The sequence below is a fragment of the Hyperoodon ampullatus genome (genome assembly GCF_949752795.1).
Source record: "Hyperoodon ampullatus genome assembly, chromosome: 11".
Lineage (NCBI taxonomy): Eukaryota > Metazoa > Chordata > Mammalia > Artiodactyla > Ziphiidae > Hyperoodon > Hyperoodon ampullatus.
Window position 1 is genome coordinate 58658640 of NC_136924.1, and position 7822 is coordinate 58666461.

A 7822-nucleotide genomic window follows, 5' to 3' on the forward strand; every position below is an offset into this window, starting at 1 on the left:
GAAATGGTTCAAAAAGAACCTCATATTCTTCTCTTCAGGTCTTGCCAGGTGCAGGGCTAGAAACCTACTGGTTTGACGGTTCGTTAATCCATCGCTAGTATTCCTCCCCCCCCCCCCACTTTCTCTGCTTCCCTTAGCCTCAATTCTAAGTGCCTGAACCCTTCCATCTGCTTGGATTGGTAGTTGGAGGCATGCTATAGGATGGGATTAAGACGAAGTGTTCCAAGTTAGGTGGGGAGAGTTCAATGGAAAATATGAGGCTAGGGTGAGGAAAGATAACAACAGTCAAGAGAACTCCTAAGCCCAGGGCTGTGAGATGGCCCATCTCATCTCCAGCCCACTGAGCTTTGTCCTGTGTCAGTCACAGTAATGCACGTCCAATCAACCATGGCCACTAGTCATGTGCACGCCCCCAAACATACACAAACCCACACCAGGCTGAAGCCAGGTGGGTAGGGACTTTAAAAGAGGACAGAAAATCAGTAAAGAAGGGAAGGTGGGTCAGCTCTACCAAAAGGAGCTACTTCTCCCTCCAAAATAGAGACTGAATTGACGACAAGAAGTTTCTCTGAATTTTCATCTCTCTGAAAAATCCCTAGTTAAAACTAGTCCATGTTTTTTTTCCAAATACAATTCTTCTGGCTTTCTAAGAGGGGGTGAACTGTCCTCAAAGACATTGTCCTGGGGACCCCAACTATTCCCCACAAACAAAATTCAAAAAAGCTGGAAATATCCCCCAGGCCTGAATGAGAGCTCTGGGCAACTAAGGTGTTTATGTGTAGCCAGATTCAGGTGTTTGCATGGGGCAGGGAGGGGGGTGTCCCCATCCCCCCCACGCTGTAGGGCTCTAGAGTTCTTTGACACTCTACACCTTGGAAGCTTCCCCCCCGCCAAGGGATTCAGCGTGGTAAAGGACTTTGGATTGGTGGCGGGGCGCGGGAGCTGGCGGTTTGGGGGATTAGGGGTAAGGGAAGGTTTGTGGGGTCAAGTCTTGCCGGGCCGAGAACGAGCAGACTTAAGCCTCCCTCACAACTCCCTTAGGTCTATCAAGCTTTATAGAGAAGGACTGAGAGGGAGGCGAGAACAGTCAGGGGGCAGCCCCTGATCAGGGCCCCCTTGAGACCAAGAACTCCCGAAACAGCGAGGTGGCTTCTCCAGTACGGAAAGTGTTAACACCCAAACGCTCCTGCTTCCCCCTTCTACGGTTCCCTTAGATTATCCTTTCACAGACTGGGAAGTGGGGGATCCCCCATAAGATCGCCCCCAAATTAGGCCAAGTTTCTTACCCCACAGACGGATCAGCTGTCCCCTCACCTTTCACCAACAACAAAAACAGCACTCGGCTCCGAGAGGGGGAGGGAGAGGGGTGGGCGCGAGGGCTTCTGGGGTTTGTGGTTCCTCCGCGCGTTTTTTGCCAGTGAGCTTGAGCAGATCTGGGACTACATGTGCCAGGAGGCTGTGCGCAAGGGGGGCGGAGTAGAGGGCGGCCGTAATAGCTGCGTCACCGCCGCATCCTGGGAGGCGTAGTTCTCACTTCCGCGGCAGCAAATGAGGGTGTGGCCAGCAAAGGACTTCACGGCCCAAGATTCCTTGCGAGGGGGCAGGCTATATGAGTGGCGACTACTGGTTGGTACCGTGCGTGGTTGGGCGGTGGGGAGGAGTTACGGCTCTAATGCCCTCACGGTAATACTTCAGAGAGGGCCGAAGGAGTTTGGGTACGGACTCCAGTTTACTTTTAACACCAACCTGCGAGGTAGGCAGTTTTGTTATCCACCCTTTACAGATGAAAAAACTAAAGCCCAGAACGGTTACGGAACCGGTCTAAAGTATCAAAGCTATGAGATGGTAGGATTGCACGACTCCAAGTGCTCTCGCCCCTACATCACAGCTACGTCCCATTTAGGGGATACGAAACTGTATAAGAGCTGTGGTAGCAGGTTCTCCTTTGCTTCAACCTCAGGGACAGCCCCTGTAAAAACTGTTGTGTGCACCGCTGACCGTTTTTTTTCCAACTTGGAGGTTTCACTGCCAGGGGTCTGCCAGTACTCACAGTCCTGGCCTGGGCATCCCTGGAATGGCCTCTAGGTCCAGGAGGAGGATCCATTGTCTGACGTGGTGGTGTGGGGAGAGGAGGGGGGAAGCTGAAGTGAGAAGAATCAAGTTGAAAAGGGAACCTGGCATAATTCAGGACGGGTCACAATTCAGAGACAAGGCACTTGTGGGGCTAGTTTGCCCAAGCTTCTTAACTGGTTTAAATTAATTAGGATAACAATCCATGTGCTTTTGTTTAGAAGAGGTGAAAGATTCACATTCCTCCCACACCCCCCCGAGTCACATTAAAGACTTGGGCATCCTGCTCCCCCTACCTGCTCTGGACCCTCCAAGTAGTCTGAGGCATTCAAAATGATCTCTCTTTCTGTCTCCGTATTAGGGATTACAGTCTGAAGATTGATTTGATCTTCCTGGGTGCCTGCTTTAATTCTCTGCTGCGTTGTTTCGGAGCCTCTGCCTTTTCCAAGTTTTGGGGTAGTATTTTGCTTTTATGACTGAATAGGGTGGCTGGTGCCTGCCCTTGGGTGCCTTTTATCTGAAGATCTCCAAGCACTTAACAGTAAGTCACTGGACTTCACAAACATTAAGGTGACATGTCTGTGTCATTAGTCAGGATTTATGAGTTACGGAACAAGCTGGTGGTTGCAGAGATGGCTCAAGGCCCTGGGGGTGGGTTCAGAGTGAGGCCTGTTCAGGGACCCAAGTCTCAGTTGTTCTTGGTTTTTGTCTTCCACCCAGAATAAAGGCTTGGGCATCTGCTCCCCCTACTCAGTCTCAGCTGGAGCTAAAAATAATAACAACTTCCATTTACTGGGTGTTTACCATGTGTTTAAACTATGCTAAGGATTTTTCCATTTAATACAACAGTCTTATATAGTAGGCCTTATTATCAACCCCATTTTACATATGATGAAAATTGAGGCACAGACAATTAAGAGAGTTACCTGGGGTCATCCAACTAGTAAGTGGTAGAATCAGGATTCAAGCACAGCTAGTCAGTACACCGTATTACCACCCCAGAAACTCCTGTTATGGAATACTAACACCCTTTGTTCTAAGGAACAGTGCTGTTATTCAGGGGACGGTGTTCACTGAACATTTATGTGCAAGGTGATGTTAAACAGATTAATTCAGCAAATAGATGTGTCAGGTACTATGCTAGGTATTCAATAAATTTTGTTGAAAGAATGAGTATACAGTATAGATATTTGAGGGAGGGATTGGATAGTTTAACAGGACAGGGTCTGGGAAGGATAAGCTTATGCCAGGCTGAAGCAAAGATGCAGCGGTGGGAATGTGTAAAATTTACTGGAGCCTAGAAAGTCATATAAGAACAGCACATCAATCTCAACATTTTTTTCCCCAAACTCAGATTATTGATAATGACTGCCTGAAATGTTGTGTTGAGGAGGATTCTGAGGAAAGAGTGCTAGGATTAATCAGTAATGTCTGTCATGTACTCCAGATGGAAGATGACTGTTGTATTAGATTGACCTATTGTTTGAAATTATTTACTTTCTCCTCTGCCCATTGCCATGTAACTTGCAGTGTCTCCTGTGGAAGGAGTATATGTCTCATTTCATTGATTTTGGACTCCATCATTTTTCGTGTTTTGGCCAATGGGTTGTGAACAGATGTGACTCATGTCATGTCTGAGCATGTGAATTTACACTTTCTTGTTTCTCTCTGCCACTAAAATGGGCATATTCCACATGAGGGTTCTCCTTCTGCCTGTGTCCCCAAATGAGAAGTGCTGCCCTTGGTCTGCATATATGTAAGTCAGAGATCAATCTTTGTTGCCACAAGCCACTGAGATTTTGGAATTGGTTGTTCTGGCAGCAAAGCTGACTAATAGCCATACCTGGGTAATGGTATAAAGTTTGAAAGGTAAATGGTATCAAGTGTGAAAGCTAAGTTTAAGCCAGGGTGTGAAGAATCTTGAATGCCAGGTGAAGCAGGGCCTGCTATGTGTTTATCAGAATCTCTTTCCTTCTTTTTCTTGGACACACAGCTGGACCACGTTTTTCAGTTTCCCTCTAAGTGAGTCATCTTGCTGAGAGCTGCTTCTCATCTGCTAGAGAGAATGGAGTCAAGTGGGTAGGCTCAAGAGTTCTTTAGGAGGTAGCATGGGCAGGTTTTGGGAGTGAAGGAGAGGGAGGCAAGTCATTTTGATGCCTATGGATGTGTGACTCTAAAAAAGTTAGCTTTTAGCTTAAAAGAATTGTCACTTAAATCAATGAGTGCAACAGACTCCCTAGTTCTCTCCTGAACCCAGGGAGAAGGAAGAGTCATGGCTGATCCCAGGTTCTTGGCTTGGTGGATGGGAGTTCCTCCTTGAGATGGGGACCTTAGTGGAAGGAGCAGGTGTGGGGCTGAGGCTGGGTGGAGGAAGTTGTTCTGCTTCTGGACATACATGGTCTGAAATACTTCCCAGCCTCCAGAAAGCCATTCCTTGTACTGTGGAGCTAGGCCTTCCTGGCCATCTTTCTGTTGCTCCAGACTTGCTCTTAAAGGAGAAGATTCAGAAATTCAGGCATTGGGAGGAACAGAGGAGCCAATCATAGATAAAATAAAGAGTGTGTGTGTGTGTGGGTATGTGTGTGTGTTTGTGTATAAATACCATTAGCAGCAGGTTGGGATTACAAAGACAATAGATGTTCATCTGCACTCACTGTGCATAACATTTGCATGTTAATTAGTGCACATAAAAATGCATTGAAAAAGACCCCCCCAAGTCTCAGCCCCTCTTCTAATTGAGGAATCATCCTCCTCTTTTCTGGTTGCACCGCCAAACCCCTAATTCCTGTTGTGTAAGTTTGGGCTCTTCATACTTGAAAAAACTGGTTGGCCTCCCTCCTGCCATTTCAGGGCAACTTCCCTTTGTGCCTGGGTCAGAGTTATGGGGGAGGGAGCAGCTGTTGAGGGGCCAGGATGGGGGCAGAGACTGGCTTAGTCTGGTCTCAGGGGGTGTCCTTGTCTGTATGTATCTGGGTCCCTCTTTCTGTCTCTTTCCACTCACAGATTGTGTGGCATTTTGGAGGGTGGAGTGCCTGGGCACCCAGCCCACTACATTCCGCCCCAATCTGGCCCTGGGCACGAGCCACATGGTGCTGGCCATCAGCCTGGCCTCTTGCCCATCCATTATAGCCTCAGCTGCCAGACTGACACAGGTATCAAAAGGAAATTCTACTAGGCCCTGACCTCCCCCAATTCTGTTCCTGGGGCCAAAGTGAAGGAGAGTCAGATGGAGAGAGCACACTCTTGGGTGGGGAACCAATCCCAACACCCACCCCCCATGGTGGAAGAGGGTGTCTAGGCCTTGGGGAGGACTGCTGAGGTGCTAGGCTGCAGTCCATGGAGGACCACCTTAGTGTGTGTATGGGCTGGGGGTAGTGTTGGGAGGAGACAGCATCAGTTGCTATGGTGTGAAGGAAGACTCCCTACTAGGTCCTAGGAGATGTTTCCCTTCTTCTCTCTGTGTCTGTGCAAATCATGTGAACTTGTGCCTGTTTCCTACTTGTGGGCTTATCCCCTGGTGGGACCGTGCACAGAGCTCTGATGCTGTGGGGAGGGGCCTTTAGCTCTGCCCAGGCAGCGCAGAGGTGAACCTGCAGTGAATATTGCATGTCAGGATATATGAATCTGTCCCATGCGGGAATGACATCTGTGAGAGTGCTGTTAGGGTACAGGAGAAGTACACGTATGGCTGAGGCATGGGGCCTTTTAGTCCCCTGGTATGGACCAACTGTATCTGCTCTATGGGGCACATGAGTACCATATACACGGACCCTGGTTGTAGAAGACATGCACCCTCATGCCTGAAAGCAGCGGCCTGGTCCGGGTGTAGACTGTATCTGGGTGTGGGCAGCAAGGGATGGTCTTGGTGGGTGGTATGTCCCTGGGGAGTGCTGGTCATGCCTTGCCTTTACACCTGTGTGAATTGTATGTTCAAATATGTGAATCCCCCAGAGAGATGTTGGGTGGGGAGGGGGTGGGAAGCCTGAAAAAGATGGGAGAATTTATGAGCTGCTTTTGTCGGGAGACAGTCGTAATGAAGAAAATTCAATTTTCTGCAGCTCGAAGAGTCAATATGTTAAATCTTGGAGAAGCTGTGGAGTGACAGCGGAATGGCAAAGTCAATGGGACGTGTGGGGGGGAAGCCGTCTATCTGTGTCTGCGGTGAGGCTGCCTCCTCTCTGTACCCTTGAACTACAGCTGGGGACAGGATGGAACCAGATACCTGAGTTCCTGAAACTGCCCCTCTCTCCCTTCCTCCTTCAACTCGGTGGCCATCGTCTCTTGCCTCCTGCTTATAGGGAGAAAACTGCTCTTTCCCAGGCCCAATCCGATCCTAGCACTTCCCCAGGAAGTCCTTCCTGTAGTCTAACCAGCACTCCCTCTTGCTGCAGTTACTGGTTTCAGAGTGACTGTTTATAGCCCAAAGTGATTAGTAGGAAAATTCTCTTTTCTTTTTAACTTGTCATCCCCACTCTCCCCTCAGCTACTCCATGACTGGCCTCCTGTTTCCCAGCAAGTTTCAATTTTTCCTAACCAGTCTTTACCCCCTCCTTTCCAGCCTTCTGTTCTAGGAGACAGGAGCGTGGAGGGGTGGGTGTTGGGGAGAGGAGAGGGAAGCTGGGGATTCCTCTGTGAGCCACAGTGTCACCAGGAGCTGTGATTAGCTGAGCTGCTGGCTGTGTAATTAGTGTGTGCCCGCGTCCCAGGGGTCTGGTGTGTTAACAGCGGGTCCCTGTGGTGAGTAACGAGATCGTGCCCATGGCTGGTTGCACACGCTAATTAATTAGTGCTCCTCTGGTGTTGAGGAATGAGGAGGATCTGGGGGAGGTGATGGTGGGGGTGTCTCAAAGCCCAAGAGCCCAGCTCTTCAGAGCCCAGAGGTCACCTAACGTTCTGCGGGAATGGGGGCATCAGGCTGGTGTGCAGAGTTAGGGGTCAGAGACTTGGGAGCCCTAGCTGAAGAGAGGGAGTGTGGGGTACTGGGATCTTGGTGGTGGGTGTCCTGGGCTGGGCTGGTGGAGGTGGATGGAGGGGAGGACAGCCCCCTCAGCTTAGGGAGCTCTCCAGGCTCAGGGCCTGTCTTAGAGCATCCTTTCTCCAGGTGGCCCAAAGAGGAAGGGAGTGGAACAGGGAGGAGGCATTCCAGACCCTTCCAGCCTCATTCCTGTCCCCTCTACCCTCCCTCACCTCACTAAGCCCAGCTTCTCAATCAGCCATTTCACACTTATTACACACTCACTGTGTGCACAGAGCTCCAAAAGCCTCTCTCACCGTTCTCACCGTAATAACCACTGCCTTCCCCCTTGCCGCCCTTGCAGATAGAGACCCAAACTCCTCAGCTCCTGGGTCTATCTTAAGAGCCCAGCAGCCTCTTCTGAAGCCTGGGATGTGGAACCTAGATATCTGGGAGAAATATCATGGAAAACCCGAAGAAACGGGGAGGGGAGAAGGTTGGGAGAGAGCCTCACAATTTCCCAGAACAGTGTGGTCACGTACAGCAGCAAGAAGGATTAAGGTGAGAGGAGAGGAAGAACTTCCAGTGAGCAGGCAGCTCTACTCGTTTCCTGAGGCAGAAATCCTCCGCCGATACAGGAAGGGATCAGAAGGAAAAGGGACCCATAGAAGGAGATCCTCTCCCCTTGAGCGGTGGGATTCAGCAAGGCGGGGCGGGAGTGGGGAAGGGGAGACAAAATAGAGAAAACGGGCAGAAAAGAAGACGAGACTGCGGCAGGGAATCTTTGGCTTCCGTGTG